The 20009-nt window shown below is 47.5% G+C and overlaps 1 protein-coding gene across 4 annotated transcripts in view; it reads right to left on the reverse strand.

Moving 5' to 3' along the window:
* The window catches only part of LOC144250328 (liver carboxylesterase 1-like), a 31735-nt gene extending 17944 nt beyond the window's left edge, over positions 1-13791 (reverse strand). Inside the window, exons 1-4 of one of the 4 annotated variants that reach the window (XM_077792903.1) lie at positions 13615-13791; positions 6915-7005; positions 5007-5214; positions 2351-2495 (exon numbers count right to left, since the gene is read on the reverse strand). The gene's annotated coding sequence lies outside the window, so the exon portion shown is untranslated. Of the gene's footprint in view, positions 1-2350; positions 2496-5006; positions 5215-6914; positions 7006-13603 lie in introns of all 4 variants that reach the window. The other 3 variants (XM_077792904.1, XM_077792902.1, XM_077792905.1) reach the window with 3 other exon arrangements.
* Between the last annotated feature and the right edge of the window lie 6218 nt (positions 13792-20009).

The following is a 20009-nucleotide window of genomic DNA, read 5'->3' on the forward strand; positions in this document are numbered from 1 at the left end:
AAAACCGTGAGCCCTCAAATAGACTTTTCCTGGCCTAGAGCTGTGCTGACTGATCCTTTATTCCCAGCAGCGAAAAAGCTGCCTAAAACACCCCGAGTCCAGCAAGGTTGCAAAGACAGTCTCTCTCCTCCCCAACACCCCCAGCTTAGGGCCCAGGAACCCCGACTCAGTGCACCCACCTTTATGCCAGACTCATGTCCTCCCAAAGCCCTTAAAACTGCAATGTCACCAGAGGAACAGCAATAACTAAGGACACTGTGTTCTCCCCAATGCTCCCATGGTCCTCATGCCTGGACCAACCAGTTGGACATAAGCAAGGGGCAGCTCTTGCACTTCTTCAGCTGCACCTGCATTAACTCCAATGAGGAATAAACTCCCCTGTGCAGGAATGATGTCCTCAGGAATCACAACCCCACCCCCAAGGTGACCCTTCCTATGCACCTGCGAAGAGGTCATGCCTACCCTGCACATCCAGATATTATCCACCCCCCTAAAAAACTTCACATCCTCCAATCCTGGAAGCCTCAATCACTTGACTAACATTATCCAAAGGTTAGCTGTATGCCAGGGACTGTGATATGATCAGAGGTTAAGAGTGGGTATTGTAATCTGAAATTCATAGTTCTTGCATTTAAAGAGTTCACATAGCAGGGAATTATTATAATAATAGTTGTAATAAAAAAAAGAATCATAACATGAAATAAGTACCAAGTAATGTTTAGGTACTTTGAAATAAACTATCTACAGGAACACTAATATTGTCTCATTTAACAAATAATGTGAGGATTCACCTGCCCAAATTCCATAGCTAATAAGTGTTGAAGCAAGGCTTGACCCAGACTGAGTGGCCCCAGAGTCCACGGTCTGAGTTGCCCAACTCCCTGCCACCCAGGGCCACAGCCTTAGCACAGTGAGTCCAATGGAGGCAGGAAGAAGGTCCCACTGTAGCTCTAACTTGAGTTTCAGGAGGGCATGCTCTGCACAATCAGCCAGCCCTGAGATGAAGCCCGACCACCATCATTAGACACTCACACGGGAATCTTCCCATGAGAGGAAGCAGAGGCTGAGGGAGGTTGAGGACGTGCCCAAGACTCTCAGCCAGGCCAAGGCAGACCCAGGATACAAACCCAGACCCTGGAGTTCTAGACCCTGTGTCCACAGCTGGGGGTCTCCTGCCTCCAGGCTCCCAGAGCCCTGTTTCTCCTGCACCTCTGATCCTGTTGTCCCCAGGGAGAGACTGAGTCAGGATCACCTGAGTGAAGGTGAGCTCAAGGACAGGTCAGCACAGACAGGCTGGAGAGGCCAGGACGTGTGCCAACAGATGGCAAGACCTGGAGGGCAGGGGCTGCTGGGCAAGGCGCCGTGCCCCTGCTCCCCCTAAGCCCAGAGGTCAGCTGGGCAGATGGGTCACTGAGCACACCACAGCAGGAGGAGTGGGAAAAGTGTGTGACTGAGGGACCCTGTCCCACTGCCTTGTGTCTAACAAGCACATGCAGGACCAACTTCAAAAGTCCCTAGTTCAAACCTCCTCCCCAACTCTTGGGAACCGTGCCAGAGTACTCCTGGGGGACTAGCTGGGAGCTGACCCCCTCTTTAGTCCAGTTCAGGTATGACGTCTTTCCAGCAGATCCCTCACCCCCTGGCCTGCTCCTGGCAGCCGGCCCACCTCTGGCTCTTCCTTCTTGGAAAATGCTGACTCACTGGGCATCAGCCTGAGCCAGCGGCAGTTAGTGAGGAAAATGATCTCCCATAAGACCTCAGATGCCTGGCCTGAGCAAGGACAGCGCTTCTAAGGTTGTCCCAGCCCAGCTCCTGCCCACCCACACCTCTGTCAAGGGACAGTGACAGTGTACAGGAGACAGTGGAAGTGGTCACAGGGTATGTGCTGCAGAAAGGGGACACACGTGCGCCACTTCCCAGCCCGCTCAGGGACATTGGTTTAAAGATGAGAAGCCCCAAGCTCTGGTCCTGTCACCCTTCTGTGTGGCCTCCTTTCCCCCATCTGGGTCTCAGTTTCTCTAAAACTCTTTCCAGCTCTAGTAGACTGCTCTGAGATCAGATTCTTAATCTAGAAACCAACAGTAATCGTTCTGGTCCTTCTGTTCCTGTGCGAGAACATGAAAAACCTGAAATGTGCATTCCAGATGGAGCACAATCCCCCCCCAGAGGCTGAAGTCCCTAGGGCAAACCAAGGTAAGAGCCACCGTATTTCCTGTGGTCACGGGAACCTCTGGGTCCTGAGTCACGATGGCCTGTGGTGCCCCTCACCCAAGCTGCCTTCGTGGCCTTCAGACCCAGAGATCCCAGACACTGAAACTCCCAAGCCCTGACAAGTGGGGCCCGAGCTCACCGGCAGGCTGCTTCTCCTGGTCAAGTCTGCAGGAGTGTAAATGTTCAGGTAAAGGCAGTCTTCAGAGAACTGGAGGGGAATGTTCTCTTTCCTGTTGGTAAGGAGATCGGAGACCTTCTGCCCCCCCAACACATCTTAGGAACACCTGGGAGAGGAGAAAGAAGGAACTTTGAGGTTCAGGCAGATGGAGGCTGGAGGTCTGGAGCCAGACCTTAAGCTTCTCAGTGGATCTGCTATCACTGGACTTGAGACACTGGAGTGAGGGAGAAGCTCACTGGGAGTTTGGTGAGGACCATGGGACTCTCCCCAGATCATGCAGAATGACAGGGACTTCGCCCTTTTTCCTTTCCTGGAGCCTATGGGATGCCCTAGGTCAAGGAAAGGAGGCTGCCCACACACTGGCCTGCCCTGAGAGCTGACATGTCCAGCATTCCCAGGACAAGGTCCCAATAATGTTTGTCCTATAGGATGACTGTGTTCTTCCACCAGGTAACCATGGGAGACTTCAGCAACCAAGATGGAATACATTTATCCTGAAGCAGGCTACGGGTGACATCCTGTAGGACAAACTCAGCATAACCACAGTCTAGTCCTGCTTTAGCCATCTGTGCTGGGTGACCTTAGGTGAATTGCCATCCGCTCTGGGTCCCAATGCCCCAGGTGTAAATGAGAGGAGTGCTTTTCCTAAGGGTCTTATAGCCCTGGCACATTAAGATTCTATTGTGAACCTATCTGTCCCAGGCAACCACTCTTGGCTGCCCTGAGGAAAGGTCTCCAAGATCCAACTTAGAAAGGAATGGATAACATTGTTGAGGTCTCTCAATGTGCCAGGTCCTGATTTAAATTATTTTCATGGACTAATTGCTTTAAGCTTCAGATCAGCCCTAGGATATGGGAATCTGTTATTATCCACATTTTACAGATCATAAAACTGTGTCACAGAGAGATTCCACAACCTGCCCCAGTTCACACAGCCAAGAAGACACTTGCTATGTAATATTGGTGTCCCCAAGTACGTTCTAAGCAATATGTCTGGATCTCAATAGACACACAAGACAAGCATTGCTGTCCCCAGTATGTAGAAGACATAACCGAGGCACACAGGTGCCAGGAAGACACAATTATCAAGTGGCAGATTGGAGCCAGAAAACATGTCTTCCAGTTGTTCTCTCCTAGGAGTTGTTCCCAGATTTCCAAGCACAGCAGGAATATGACTCAAAAACTAGAATGCAAATGTTAAAAGGGGGACAAGAGTTGCACTTCACTAGTATTTAGATAAATGCAACATAAAGACCCAAATGATAGTTATTATTGTTTGATTGTTGTATTACTGTTTTGTTTACCTAATTCCCCAAAGCATTCTTTTAATAACCTCAAGCATTGCTAAGGGTCTGCTGCATGGAGGTTTTCATCTATTGTTGGCAGGAATATTCACAGAATATTTCTTGAGGGAAATTTAACAAAAAGCACACACTCTTTGACTCAGAAATTCCATTTCTTGGAACTTACCCTCAAATATCCATAAACGGGTATCATGATTTAGCTACATGATGTTCCTCATTGTGTCCATGATGATGTCAAAAACATCAAAACCAACTTAATGAACTCAAGCGAGACATGGAGGAAATCAATTGCACCTCAATACCAAATTCAATGCAGCTATTCAATGCCAGGTTGGGATATTTAAAGGCACAGGACAAAGTTGATGATACACTGATCCATGAGTAAGGTGGTCATTCCAACTACCCCTATGTACCATCCATTTTCAAGGCAGGAAGGCTGCAGCAGGATCTCCAAAGTCAACAGCAGTTCCTCCTGGATCGGGGGACCGCATGTGATTTTAATTTTCTCACTTAGGCTTCTCTATATCTCCTCACATATTCGCAATATGTATGAATGGTACTCACAATCAGGAATTTAAAAACTGAATATTAATTATTTAAAGAAAGGACTGGAAAGAAGGCAGCCAAAGTGGGATTCTGGACATTCCAGAAATACCCAGTGAGGAAAAGATGAACGTCAGAAATGACACCTGTAGGTGTCTGAGGGGCTCTAGGTGATCGTGAGGACTTCTGGAATCTTTGGGCTTGTACCCCACTGGCCAGGCTTCCTGGGCCCAACAACCTTTGCTTTGCCTATGACTATAAGGAGACACAGGTGGGCGGTGAGAACTCACCAAGGTGACTCTCCAATGCACCCAGACACACACCTTCACCCACCCCACTCCCAGCTCACCAAGGTTCAATATAAAAAAGATTAGATCACTACTTCTTATCTCTCCCACCTGCTCAACAGCTCTTTCTCCAAAGTACTAATCACCAAGCATGTTCCAACACAGCATGACATAATTCATTTTTTACCTTCATCGTTTTCGTTATCTCACACACTCTACCTGCAGGACTGAAAGCTCCATGGAACTGGGATCTTTCTTTGGCTTACCGATGGATTCTAAGAACCAAGGGCAAGCTGGGCACAGATTAAATGCTCAAGAATTAGTGTTGAATAAAAGACTCTAGGTCCCTGAGAAGTCCGGACTATTTCAAGGCTCTACAGTGTTCTAGAAGATTCCAGGAGAAAGCAGAGGCAAGCCCAGGACAGCCTCCACCCCCTCCTGCAGCACCGAGGGACAAACCCCCTGGGACAGGCCACCACTTACATAGGAGGGTAGGAGGTGGTGTTCTTCACAGAGCTCCAGGGCTCTGCCGGCTGCGGTGGAGCAAACCTCAGGGGCCCAAGAGGGGGCTTGGCAAAGGGGACGCCCAGGAAGACGGCCACGGGCTGCGCAGATCCTTCCAGGCTGAAGTACTGCCCCAGGACTTTGCCGTGCACCGTGTCCACCACGGGGGGCGAGGACGGGTGTCCTGCTGACATGGGGAGCAATGAGGACATTAGAGGGGAAAGGCCAGACCTGGTTGGTTGGCCACATTCTAGGCATGTGACAGCTGGAGCCCAGGAGGAGGGGATGAAACTCTGAAATGAGCAGGTGCATGTCAGGGATGGCCTTGAATGCCAGGCTAAAGGATTGGGTTTTATTTAGTGGACAAAAAGCATCAAGAACAATTCTGGAGTAAAGGACACAAAACTCTTCTAGAATATTCTGCTAGTTCTTATTAGGGCCATATATAAGGAAAGATTGAGCATCAGGCTCCTGTCTTCTCCACTTGCTCTATTCTTATGGAAGAGACCTGTGCTCCTCATCTCCCTGCGACTTCCTCACCTTAACTGGTTCCACCTGCTGTGGAACCAGTGTGCACTAACCTGATCTTCCTTCCTGAGGCAGGTGGATTTCAGACACCCCACCATGACCACCCTTAAGTTCTCTCTTGTCTGTCCTCAATGACCTCAGTTTCTAAGAGCACCCTTCATAGGACATGGTTACTATCCTCCTGTCCCCCAGCATGCTCCTCTTTGGATACAGACAATATGTCTACAATCCCCGCAAAGTTTGTGGCCAGAAAAGAAAATAATAATCCAGACTTGTTGTAACAGAAGCAGAATTAATGGCCTTGTAAAGTCTTTATGGGAAATCAATTTCCAAGACAGTATCCATATCTCACAATTGGGCCGTTTTTTGTTCTTGTGGCTAAGCGTTATCAATAGGACCAGGGTGAAATCAGTGAGGACATGGACATTTAGTCCCCAACTTATGATATTTTGACTTATGATTCTTTTACATTTAAGATCATGAGTTTATCAGAACATAATCCCTTCCCCATAAGTGAAAGAGCATCTTAGAGGAGTAGCCCAAACCACTGGAAACTCTTATGGAAACCACATTACAAAACCACGTCTGTGCCTCACGTTATTGACAGCTGACCCCATGCTTCTTTCACTAATTATTAGGGAGCTGTCTCTTCCCTCCGGAAGCTTGTCCACGGAAATGTCCATGAATGCGGCAGTGCACATTGCTTTTTTCTTGGTGCATTCTAAGATTTCTGCACTGAAGATAGATCCTTTTTTTATAATTAGGAGAAAACTTTGATGGAGATATAAATGAGGAATTTGTGGGAGGACTTGGTCGTTAACCAGATGTGGGTGTTTGTAGAGAAAAGAAGATTGAAGAGCAGGTGTGTGAACATGGCTCTGTGTTAGGCAGGGTCACTGGGGATGTCAGTGAGATGTCCTGGCAAGAGGCCACAAGACCAGGGCACCTCCAGACTGGAAGGAGGTAGGTGAGGGGCGGAGGATGGTCCCCCTGAAGGCACACATGCACACCATGGATGTGTGTGACTCACTGCAGGGACCAGGGTGAGAGGAGAGCAGGAGCTGAGGTGAAGCACAGAGGCAGCTTCAGCTGAGATTGGGAGCACCCACCCGGAGAGGTGGCAGGAGGAGGGTGGAGTGTCAGGAGCCCAGGGAGGAGGGACTGGATGGTTGCTTCAAGGAAGCGAAGGAGGGTGAAGTCTGAGCAGAAATCACTGCGTGTGATCTGTCACCTCAATGATGACCTTCAACCCAGATGTAGTGGCTAGACGCCAGATTACCCAGGATGGAAATATGAGCAATAGGGTGGAGAGCCTAAACAAGTTACTTTCTATGCAGTGTGCACATACTGAGCACTTACTGTGTTCCAGATGTACATTCCAGTTCCTTTACATTATTCTCCACCACACACAAAAAAAAATAAGTCTTGCCGGTAAGTGTTCATACGCCCACTAAACAGATGAGAAAAAGAGGCCTCTGTGAACTTTCTAAATATGGAAATAGGTAATTCCAGCATAAAGGAATATTCTATCACAAATTCAGTTCCTTCCTTCCTCTGCCTTACACTCAGTCCCAGGCTAGACAGAAGATAAAATCCAGACATACCTGGGCTGTCAGAGCACTGGTGTCCAGAGCACTGGCCTTGGATTCAGGAGCCAGAGATAGACCAGTGCATGATTTTCCAGGTGATTTTGGGAGAGTACAATACCCTCTGAATCTCAGTTTCTTTGGCACTGTTGTAGTTCAGTGAAATCCCTCATTGAACTTCTGTATTAACCATGGATTTATTTTCTGTACCTGATGCCTCTAATGAGAGGCCTTGCTCATCTTAGAGGAACTGTTACTCTAAGATTCCAACCAATCCAGTCCCCACATCTCAATCACCTCCTAAATATCGTACCGTGGGCTAGAATCCACCTTCCCAAATCACCACGAGCCAGGTTCCAGATAACCAGAGATAGCCCCTGTGTCCCCAAATCCCCCAAAGAACCCCAAGAAACCAACCCTACCCTGCTTACCCTGCCTCATTTCTTCTTTCCAGGGAAATCACAACAAAGGCCTCACCTGCAGCCCCCGCTGCCCTCTGCCTCCTGACTGAGCTCAGTGGTGTGGCCAACCCCCTGGGAACTAAGAGTGACAAACTATCTTTGCAATGGTCAAGAGCTCCTGGTCTGATTTTTACCCTATGTCCAGTTTCCTCTTAACACTGCATTTCCAATCATCCCCTCTATTTATCAATCCTTTTTCTGTACGTCTTCTAGACCAGGCACCATCCTAAGTGCTTTAGAAAGAACTATCCATTTTATCCTCACTACAGCCTGAAAAGGTGGGGACAATTTCATCCCTATTTTAGAGACAGGGTAACCCAGGCACAGCTAAGTTAAGTACCTAGCCCAGTTGGAAGTGCTGAGCTGGGATTCAGACCCTGACTCCACCCCTGAGTTGACATTTTTAATACTGTGTGAAGTCATGCGTCACAATCTATCCAGCTGAGGACCAATAATCAAGACAAAGGTTCTCTCCATTCCTCATGTGTGAGGCCTGAGGTTGGCTATTGCCTCCCCGTGCCTAATGTCTGCAGCTGGCTGGCCCAGGCTGGCTGGGCTCAGCTGCTCCAAGTCTAATTCCAAGTCCAGAGTGTGAGCACCACTGTGGGATGGGAACTACCATGCCTTTTCCCCAGTGCACCTCCACCCACCTCCATGCAGGAAAGGGATTTCCAACTGTGGCCCCTGGTATCTGTATTTCAGAAGGACTCACCCCAAGTTGTGCAAGCAGATGAAAAGGCTAACACCAAAGTATAAAGCCACATCGTGGAAGGACAGCTCTGGGGCCAAGGAGGTCTCTGTGACGTTTGGAGGCAATGCACTTAAGACTTGCCCTAATCCCGCCTACCCAGCCCAATTGCATAGTCTAAAATGACAAAAGGCCACTAGGGCATCCATTGAGACCTCCCAGCCATTCCCACTTGGAGTTGGTCCTATCTTATCTAACACTCCCTACCCAACCCTCAGATTACACAGAGCAACAAATTTGTCCAATAATCTCTCACGGGAGAATTTCTCCCTTATAGACTTCTAACCTCAGGGTACTATGAGATTCCCATGTCAGACACAGCAGGCAGAGATCTTCAGACAGGGCAAAGATCTGGTCTGAGGTCTTCAGAACAAGCTGGGACATTTTAGAGCAACACACAGAGCAACTCACAGCCCCAGATTTGCTCAGCTGGGAAATCAGCACAGATCCCTTGGCTTTGCTAGGCTGATATTTCCTAGAGTTCTAGGCTTTCAACTTTAGAAGTGGTCCAACACTTTATCCAATCTCTTTCTGATGCCTAAATTAGCTTACAATATTTCTGCCAATATTTCTTCCCAGCCTCCTGTCACACAAAACCAAGACCAGGGAATTTACTACCTTTCAGAGCAGGGATTTGGGGCAGAATGTTCTGATAGTAAATCCATCCATTTACTTGTTTTTTCACTCTTCTAACATTTACTAAGATGCCTGGCCCTTGCCTACGTATTGTAGATACAAAGATGAATGAACACATGGTTCATCTTCTGGCCAGGTAACAGGCAAGACAGATGTGGGGCAGGGAAGGGGAGCAATCATTGCAACACATGGGAAAACACTGAATTAGGAGGATACAAAAGGCTTTGAGTGCACCTGGGAACGTTGTTTAGAAATTGCTGGGGACACAAGGAACATGCTCAAGGCCTCTTTCTTGGATCACTGAGCGCCCAATGTTAGGGATTTATGTAAATGCACTGGGGTACAGCTGGCTAAGGAATCGCTCCATATTCCATCTCTATGTGATGACACACATGGAAAGACGTCAGAATACATTGTGAAGGGAGAAAGCACACGTTATAAAACTGAAGGCAGCTTCAGAGCCCATTTGCCAGTTTCTCCTACAGTGAGACAGACTTCCCACGTGGCACCGGGATTGCACTCCTAGGTGGGTACCCAAGAAAACTGAAAACTTGGACTAAAATTACCATTCAGCAGTTTTGAGTATGCTAAAACGCCATGCAAACATCACCGCTCTCCAATCCTAGAACATTTTCATCGCTCCAAAAGGAAACCTCTTCACATTCGCACTCATTCCCTGTCTCCTCATTCCCTCTTCCCTGCCCCCGAGTGATCATGAATCTACTTTTGTATCTGTGGATTTTGCCTACTCTGGAAATTTCATATAAATAAAATCATGCAACCTGTGGCTTTTTGTGCCTGGCATCTTTGATTGCACCTGCTGTTGGATGCGTCATGTACACAGTAGCATGCAGTTCTGTTACTGTTGAATATTTGTTTGTTTGTTTGCAGTGCTAGGAGTGGAACACAGGGCCTCATGCATGACAGCCCATGTGTTCTCTTGGTGAAATAGCATTCCCTGGTGAGGATTGACTAGCTTTTATTTTTTCAATGTAGTTTAATAAAATAAGATTTTTAAGTCCAGTTATGTATAAAGTGATCCCATTTTAGAAATAATATACGTCTTTATTTGCATAAGAATAAAGCTAGAAGATTGACTTCTAATTGGTATTACAAATAGCAATTTCTTGGCTGTGATATTGAGTGTTCACTTGCTAGTATTTTCCACTTACATTTGTTCACACATTCATTCTTGAGCGCTTACATTCATGCACTGGGCTCAGGGAACTGTGCATGTTGATGCTCAGGATAACCCTGGAGGTGGGTACTCATAGCTCCTGATGTAACTGAGGTCTACTTTATGCTTTGAGTACAAACTTGCTGCTCAGCATCAGGTGGCTTATCTTAAAACTCCTTCCCCTCTTCTCCTCCCTAACAGCAGGAAGACAAGATGAACCTTTTTCCCATGCCAGGCCAAGCTATCTTGCCCTTCACTGCCCACAAGAATAAAAACTCCAAACCTGGGAACTCAAGGACAACAGCTGGATCTATCTACTGATAATATGTGGATGCCAGCCCTTGTGTGACTCTTTTGAAGACCCTGTGTTCCCTGCCAGTGAGATTCACATGCTTTGAGACCCGCATCTGCTGCATTTTCTTTTGCTAGCAAATCAATAATACTTCATTTTCTTTTCTCTCAAAACCTTGTTCTTGTTATTAGATGGGCTCTGGGGACAAGAATGGAGGGTCCAGTGTCAGTGTGGTTGAGGAGGTAGGGCAAGGTCACACATCACAAAGAGAACCGCTGAGGGCTGAACGAAACCTGTGTGCTGACCAGCCCTTGCTCTTAACCATTCTGCTGTGGTGCCAAACATTTTTGACCAATCAATGTTGTGGGGCATCAAGAACCCATTTGCCTGGCCTGTGGGAGATCCGGGGTAGCCTTTCTCTCCAGGGATCTTCTACACGTTGATGCCTTTGAAGTACTCAGAACTTCCTGCTGACCCCTCTGGATCCTCCTGGCTACTGGGGAGGATGGGCAGTGCCTGATTGTGCAGCTGTCCTGAAGGTGGCAGGTGGCTGGAAGCAAGAGTTCCAGGGTCCAGAGAGGAGGCAGAGGCTGGAGGGAGAGGTACTTGCAGACCACTCAGACTCCACAATCTCCCTTCCCAGGTGGAGACTTCCTGTTGCCAAAGCAATGCCCAGCCAGAAATGACTGAGTGGCCCAGTTGCCCTGGTATTTGGCCAATGGCATAGGAGCGGCATCAGGCGGGGTTGGGTCGGGTCAGCTCAGCGAGGAGGCAAGGTTTGGAGGCCCTCAGGGACTAGGAAGGTACACACTCTGATTTGTACTTGGGTGACAGCTTCTCCCTGATCTATAGCAGTGTCCTGGATGTCATGTAAGCAAGAAACCCGTTCCTATCGTGTCTGAGCCCCTGCACAGCTTTGGAACAGATGCAGGAAGGTTGCCAATAATTTGTAATCTGTGACACAGGGACTTTGCCAATTGGGTCTCTATTCCTTCCCCAAGCAGGTGTGCGCACACTCACCCAGCCCTGAGCGTGGCCTTCAGAACCAGAGTGTACAGTAGCCACTGTCAGTGGCTGGCCGTTCCCCTTGGGCCTCACAGCACAGCTCAGTGGCCTCAGGTGACTTCCAACAACTCCCACCTGCCAGAAGCTCCTTCCTGCTTGAAGGATGTCCTGAAGCGGAGCAAGGCCATTCTATGCACAGCAGGCCAGCGACACCAGGGCCCCGGGACCCTCCCACCCCCGGGGTAACTGTCAGTCAACAGCTGAATGGACTTGGTGTCCAAAACACCCAGCGCCCTCGCCTGTTAGATGAACTAACTTTCAAAACCAAATTCTCCCCACCCCCCGCCAGTTTTCTCCCAGGCTTGAGCTCCAAGGAGCCACAGTGAGAAGTGGCCGCATAAGGACCCCTCGTGGGCAGCTGTGCCTTCCCTACCTCATAGTCTCACCCCTCGCTATTTCCTGCATCTCCCCAAGTTTTGAATTCCTAGTCTTAGGTCTGCTTCCAAATGACCCATGTCCATGTCGTGAGTTGAGTGGTGTACTGTAAGGGACAGGATTTCATTAGTGAAACTCTAACCTTCAGAATGAGAGAGTCATGGGAAATGACCCTGAAATGAAGCCATTAAGGTGAACCCTGATCTAACATGTGTGGTGTCCTCATAAGAAGAGGAAATTAGGACACACAGACACTAAGGGAATTATCCACAGGGGGCCAAGGGGCGGCAACAAGGGGGGACAGGCTTCTTCGAGACACAGAAGAAAACTTCAGAGAAAGCCGCCCTGCCCGCACCTGTCAGTGTCCAGAACCCAGAGAAAATAAACTTGTTTAAGTCATCCACTTAGGTCACCCAGCCTGTGAGGACTATTGCAGCAGCCAAAGCAGACTGCAGCAGGTCCCGACCTAACTCTTTCCTTCCTGCTCACAGGAAGCTCAGGTCCACAGGTGGGTCCAGGTGCCTGAGTTCACACAGCAACTAACATGAAAGTCTGCACAAGCGCTCAGGCCTTTCGCTTCTTCCCTGCAGCGGCCATAACTGCTCCTTGTGTTTAATACATCAGGGAAGTGTTAAACTAACCACCTAACCACAAGGCAAAACACTTGGATTTTGTACAGAGTGGCCTTAACAGTTCATTAGCCCAGGATAAGGAGGGCAGGGTTGAAAGGTGATGAAAGGCCAGTGCAGGACCTGGGCAGAGGTCTTCTGCTTTCCCAAGGTCGCTTGGCAAGCCTACCCTTGCCCAGGCAAGAACAATATTGACATAAGAGGCACCGCGTAACCAACAGCCAGAAAGCACCAACCAGCCCTGAATACGCTCATGGGTTCCTGTCCAAGACTACAGGCCCAGCTGAAGCAGCGCCTGGAGATGGAGATTCAAAAAGAGGCTCTCGTTCCGCTCCTGTGGCCGAAGGTGGGGGAGGACTTCTGCAGGGGGTGAGGGCTTTGGGACATTAGGATGTGTCCCTAGAAGTGACTGAGGTTGACTTGTATTGGGGTTCCTCTCTTGTTTTTATCTGGGGAAGAAACCCAGGTCATAAAAACACCCTACAACACCGTCCACATGGGGTGATCTGATTGGTCTTCCTGAGTAAACAACAAGGCTGTTTCCAGTTACCAAGCACAACACACAACACACACACACACACACACACACACACTCCACACTTCAACACACACACTCCACACACACTACATACACACACCTCACATACAACACACACACACCACACACACACTACACATACACCCCACATATACAACACACCCACACATTACACAACACACACCCCACATACAACACACAAACTACGTACACATACACACTCGCACCCCCTACACACATGCATACACACCACACACACAACACATATGCACACACACTACACACATAACACACATGCACACACACTACACACACAACACGTGCACACACACTACACACACATAGAAAACACACAAAACACATACACTATACACACACACTACACACACCACACACCACACACATACACATATGCCACACACATACACTATACACACCACATACACACACATACACCACACAGAACACATACTAAAGAGCACTTGGGTCTGCACACACACCACACACACACACACACACACACACACACACACACACTTACCATCATCTTACCTTTCTTTCTAGCTCAATGGACTTTGAAACCTGGCAAACCCCTTGACCCTCAGCCTGTGAAGATCACATGGTGCTTTCTTAGCCAAACATGAGAGGAAGGAATGGATTACCCCCGATCTCCTGTTGAATCCCAGCCTGCTTGTGATAGCGGCTCATTTGCAAACAGAGGCAGCTGCTCCCAGCCCTGCCGGCCCTGGCCACAGCCTCTGGTGCTGGCTCATGATGACTCTGCTGAAATGACGGGTGACGCTGGAGTCTCCAAGCCTCACGCCAGAGCTCACAGTCTCTCCACAGGCCTGGTTTCCCTGTGTCATTTGGGCTACAGCTGACTTATCCCTTGTGTGGAAGTCGCAGGTGGCCAGGTCATTGCTTTCCCTTTGGGGGATCTCTGAGGTTTCCCTCGAGGAGCTCTCTGATCAGGAGAGTAAAACCCTAGGAATGGGCCTGAAGTCCTGAGTAGCCGGCAGAACAAATGAATCCCCAAACCACTCACATTCACTCCTCAACTCAACAGATATAGGAGCGCACACGTCAGAGCAGGCCAGCCACGTCCTACGGGGCCCTTCACCATCTCTGTTAGTTATGGGTCAGTGAGGTGGAGACCATTGTACTGGGAAACCAGAAGACGGGGAACCCACCAACTGACACTTGAGGACCCTTTGTAAGCAGGAATTTAGAGGAGGGTGTCTCTGCATGAGCTGCTCTCTCATATGCCTTCCACCGCAGCTCAAGCTCTGTGACTCCAGAATCCTTGGCCTCTTCCCCAGCAGCCTAGACACAGGCCATGTTTCTGGAAACTCTGTTATTCTCATCCTAATGTCACAGGGTTTGGTTGTTCTTGCCATTGTTCAAGTTGCCAAAATCAAAATGCAGTCATTGGTGCCAATAACAAAAGTAAATGAAATAAATAAGCCTGGGAGGTTAGTTACAGAGGAAAGGATCTCACACAAGTATGCCTGACAACCAGGGATGACAAAAGATCTCCTGGGACCACAAGATGCACAAAGGCCACCACCACCGCATGCAAAGAATCTGCTACAGGATGCCAGCCTGCTACTGTCTGTCCAGCTGTGCACTGTGACACCTTGCCATTGGCCCTTGAAACCTCTGTTACTAACGCTGTAGCCAAAGATCATTGCTTTGAAATAGCTTGTGCAATCCTCCTCGTTGGGCCTTTGACTCTCCCCTTCACCAGCCTTCAATCTGCCCTGCTCTCCACGAGGTGCTGGCTCCCCACTGCGCTGCTCCCACTGAACCCAGGTAGGCATCAGGATCCCTTTAAAAATCTCTCTCTGTGTTCTTCAATTAAAGTTTGACTCCATATCAGCATACTATCTGCATTATTAGGAGTAATCTTTACAAAATAGATTAGCACTTCTTACTTTAACGCACTCATTCAAAAAGAGATTTTTGTATCAAGTCCTAGGCAGAAGATCTTTATAACTTGTGACTAATTAAAGATAAGCGTGAGAAATGTGTCACTCTGCTTTTTAATTAAAGAAATAGCAAAAAATAAAAAGTAAATGGGTAATTCTAACTAATAACACATCTGCTTTACAAACATGTACACCCCAAAATGAGTCACTCAGTGTGGAAATTGCACTGTTGATGGCTAATGGTCATTTAGCAATATAAAGATAGTGACAACCTTGACCACTATTGTGGCCCCTGTTAGATAACAAGCCTGGATTTATCGAGGGTCCTCACCACTGCAGTCATTTCCTTGAGGTTTGGGGAACTTCTTCCCGTTGCCATGCAGATCATCAGGTGGAAAATGTATGGCATTTACATCTCCCAATGCTCTTGATGCTGCGTTATGACAAGAGGGTCAGACTCCCTGGGCTCAATCTGGGGTAGGGATTCAGGATAAAGAGAGAAATACGCTGATCAAAGGAAACACCCATGAGCCATCAAGATGCAAAAGCACTCAGGAGCAACTGTAATAACTGTTACTCCTGAGCAACATGCTTGGCTCGCCCCATGTAAAACAAGGAAATGTGAAAAGGCAAAGAGAACTGGCTTGCAACGTGCAGCTCACCCTGGCTGGCCCTCTCGTCCAGCCCCTCATTACTGCCCCTTTATAAATATTGGAGCCCCAACCCAAGGTGGGTCTGCTCACTTCAAGGGAGCCCACATTGTCCTTGAATGTGTACCTACTTCCTAGGCAAAGCTCTGTCTATGCCTTTGACCAGCATGTGCTGAAATTCTTTTCTGTCACATATGCCAAGGACACCCCTGGTCCTGGCTCAAATCCCCGCCCAAGAAATCGGGACAGATTTAGTGAACTCCCAGGAATCCCTGCCACAAATAACATACATTAAATCATGAACTTTATATTAGGAATTGTTTTTCTAATACATGACAAAAGAAATGCATATCCCTTATATTAATAATTTAGTCTGTGCACCATCAGAAAGACCTCCAAGAATAAATACACTGCACTTTTGTGGTGTTTGAATCAAATCATGAGAGCCTGACTGCAAAACCAGTCCTTGTTTGCTAGGGATATTCTGTAAAGGTTTTCTTTAGCCTTTTAATCAGAAAGAAAGAAAAGGAAATTCAGAAAGAAATGTAAAAAAAAAAAATTTGATGCAGAAAATTAAGATTGAACTATAGCCCAGAAAGTGTTCTGCAAAAAAAATCAACCCATAGATGATATTATAAACACCTGAGTAAATAGTGACCTCAAAACAGAAAGATGTTTTTTTTGTGCTTTCGTCCTTTGAGAATTCTTTGTTTTTATATCTATTAAGCTCAAAATAATCAGTGATGTCTGATGACGGTCCTGGGTATTGAGAGATGGGCAGGATTTGGAGAAGAAGAGAAGAGAGGACATTAGCACTGGTGCCAGGCAGGCTTGGGTGCTCCCTGGGGGATCCAGTCCAACTGGAAAGTTGGAAAGAATTTGAACACACTGCATGCCCGACAATGGGAAATCACTGAACAGCATTAATCCAGGAAACTACAAAGTAAAAAGGGTGTATCTGGAAGTAGAGTCTGAGGGAAGCAGGTGAGCCATTTGGAGGCACCATCAGAGTGATTAAGAGAAACACAAGACACTCAATGGGAGGTGAAGATAGGCCCTCCTTTTCAAACAGTTAAGTCCTCTGCGTGGGAAAGCTTGGCTTTTGGGGCTTGCATAAGATTCAACAAGAATAGATACATGCCCTTTTCCAAAAGCTGGGATGCACAAAGGTTTACCCCAATCCCAGGTACTATTGCCTCTGGCCCTGTTTTCACTCTGGCAGGTCACGGGTGTGATGGAATCTCTCTAAAGCTTCCAAGGCTGATTGACAGGTAGGGGAGAATCATGGTTCTTGTCAGAGTCTCTGAATTGTTGTCTGTTCCTACTTTTTCTTCTATGGACACAGGCCATGAGCACTTCAGTGGAGGTGGAGGTTAGGATGGGTCACTACACTGACGCCTTTCATCCTATCAATCATGGGAGCCTCCAATGGATCTCCAAGCTGTTCACATACAAAATGTCTTTGTGTGTGTGTGTGTGTGTGAGAGAGAGAGAGAGAGAGAGAGAGAGAGAGAGAGAGAGAGAGAGAGAGAAGAGGGGATCAGGATGGAGGAAGAGGATGAGAGATGGGGTCTCTCTATGTTGCCAAGGTTGGCCTTGATCTTCTGGGCTCAAGCTGTCCTCCTGCCCCAGTCTCCCAAAGAGTTAGGACTGCAGCCTGCACCACCAGACTCAGGTAAAATGTCACATCAACAAACCACTAGCAGACCCAGCAAGGCATGCAAATTCAACCTAGTCTGTAGCCACTGAATCAGCAAGAGTGTGGGATGACTTGGGAAAATCTCTCCTAACACTCAAAAGGGGCATCTCCTCTCCCTTCTTTACTTGTATTAGCCATGTTGTTGGTTTTTTTCCTCTGTTCTGACACTTTGACATCTAAACCCCTGGCTTATTCCTAGAGACAGGCAATCCCTTACCTATGCGCCTTCCCTTCCTACTAACTACTCCAGAACCTACAACCCAACCAAATCCTGTTCTTACTCTTATCCTTTGGACCACCAACTGGTTGCCCACCTGGCTGCCGAAGTCTGGCTGGGCACAAAAATAACCAAGCCGCCACGAGACACTTGTAGGTTCAAACGGGAACTCCTTTATTGCCCGAACTCCACCAGCACTCCATGCGCACTTCCCAGGAACTCTCTCACCCTCCACCAGGCTCCTCGGGAACCCCCCCCAACCCCCATAACTCCACTGGGAACTCCAAAGTAGCGGGCGCCGGAGGCAGCAGCCGCCCTATTGTCGGACAGCAGGGTCCCTATACAACTCAATACACAGCCTGTTTCCATCCAGCATCATCTTAATGGCTCGCCTCTCAACCATTACTTCTGGCAAAATGCCAGGGGCCATTGCGACTACTGAGGCTCTCAACACCTGGCTCTAGGACCAGGTGCCGGCTAGAACAGCTCCTGTGTCCCAGAGCCTACCGTGGTTCCTCATACTGACCATCCTGACCCTGCTTACCCCACTTACCCTTCCCTCCCTCACAACAGAGCCTCTGGATGACAGCGCCCCCTGTGTGATGAGTAAGCCCAGTGCTTCCTCACGAGGCCCCCTCCCCACGCGCACAGAGTGCCCTGGTGTTGTGGGAACTGTGAGTAACAAACTCCCGCAGTCATCTCCTGAGCCCATGGCCTTGGCCTTGTCATACCTAAAAGAAATAATCAAACCTACATTTCAAAACACTGTTGAGAGGAATTATTCTGAATGAGCCCAGTGAGATATCAGATGTTCCCCTCAATGAAGGTGACAATAGCAAATAATCGAAATATTCTGAATGACCATCAAAAGAAAATGGAAAAATAATTTATTGAACATTCATACTTTGGAATGTAATGTAGTTGTCGAAAAAGGAGAGAAATATTATTTTAAAATGTTCATGCTTTATAGAGAACAATTTACTATTTCCTGTGAATAAAAGGGAATCTGGCAATTTCTATTCTCTGCTCATTTCTTTTTTTTTTTTTACAAAAAGGTGATAAACTAAAATTCTTAAAGGGAGAAGTCAACATGGACAAGTAGATGAGACAAGAGCATTGGAAACTGACTGACTGGGCAACAAGAACTGCTTTTAGAGGAGAGAGTGGAAATCAATAAGTATGAAGGGGGACCTCGAGCAAACACCAGTGTATAAAATGGAGATGGCAAAGGACTCTCCAAATTGAGTTTCAAAAGGAAGGAATTTCCTGACGCTCAAGGACATGACTGAAGTAATGATGGCTCAGATGAAGTTCATGCCTGGTCACCTAATAGTGACTCTAATGATAAATTACCAACCAACCATCCATGGTCCTCTTTCCCCAGTGAGTGACCCCTTTGGGGGTATGCACTTCTATAAAACAGCTGTTTCATACAGTAAAATGAAGCAGGAAATCCACCCTCATAAGTAAGAAACAAAGTGCAGTCGACCTTCTGAAAATCTGTATCGACAATAAGATGGAACTCTGTTTACTCTGGGGCTCTCCTCCTGCAAACTGGTGCAACCCCTTCTGGAGACTTTTTGGAGTATCTACTAACGTTAATATATGGAATTCTAATGACCCAGCAAAGTTATTCCTAGGTATATATTCAAGAGAAATACATGCATGCTCTCATAGGAAGACATGTTCTAGAATATTCCTACAAAAATCATTTGTAGACCTCTAACTAGAGACTCACTGTGATAGGTTCAATTTTGCCCATCTCCCCAACATTCCTATGTCAAATGCTCCACCTCCTACATGACTGTATTTGGAAACAGAGCATTTGTGGAGGTCAGTAAGGTTAAATAGGTCACAAATGTGGGATTCTAGTCAAGGAAAATTGGTGTCTTTATAAGAAGAGACACCAGACTATTCTACCCCACCATCACCATGTGCCCAGAAGAAGGACCATGTCGGGGCACAGCGAGGAAGCAGCTGTCTACCAGCCAGGAAGAGATCCCCCACCAGGACAAGAATCCAGCCGACACTTTCACCTGGAACTTCAAGTCACCAGAACTATGATGAAAAACAATGCTGTGTTTTACACCAGCCAGTGTATGGTATTTCGGTATGACGATCTGAGCAGATTAATATTCTATCCAAATGCCCAGGAAAAGCAGAATGGATAAACCAGGGTACGGTCACACATGGATGAATTTACAACACCAATAAGGGACAAACTATGACCACACACAACAGCACAACTGAATCTGTGGACCCTGTGGGGAGAGAAGGAAGCCAGATGCAAGAGCACATGGTTCTGTTACTATAAAGCACAAAACCCTGAAAAACTAGTATGTGCTAATATAGAAAGTCAGGACAGAGGTGCCCACTGAAGATAGATGAGCAGGTAGAGGCAGGGCCTGCAGCTAGGCTTTGGAGGGCTTCTGGCTGATGGCATTCCTTTTCTC

This window comes from Urocitellus parryii, chromosome 15 (genome assembly GCF_045843805.1).
Source record: "Urocitellus parryii isolate mUroPar1 chromosome 15, mUroPar1.hap1, whole genome shotgun sequence".
Taxonomy (NCBI): Eukaryota; Metazoa; Chordata; class Mammalia; order Rodentia; family Sciuridae; genus Urocitellus; species Urocitellus parryii.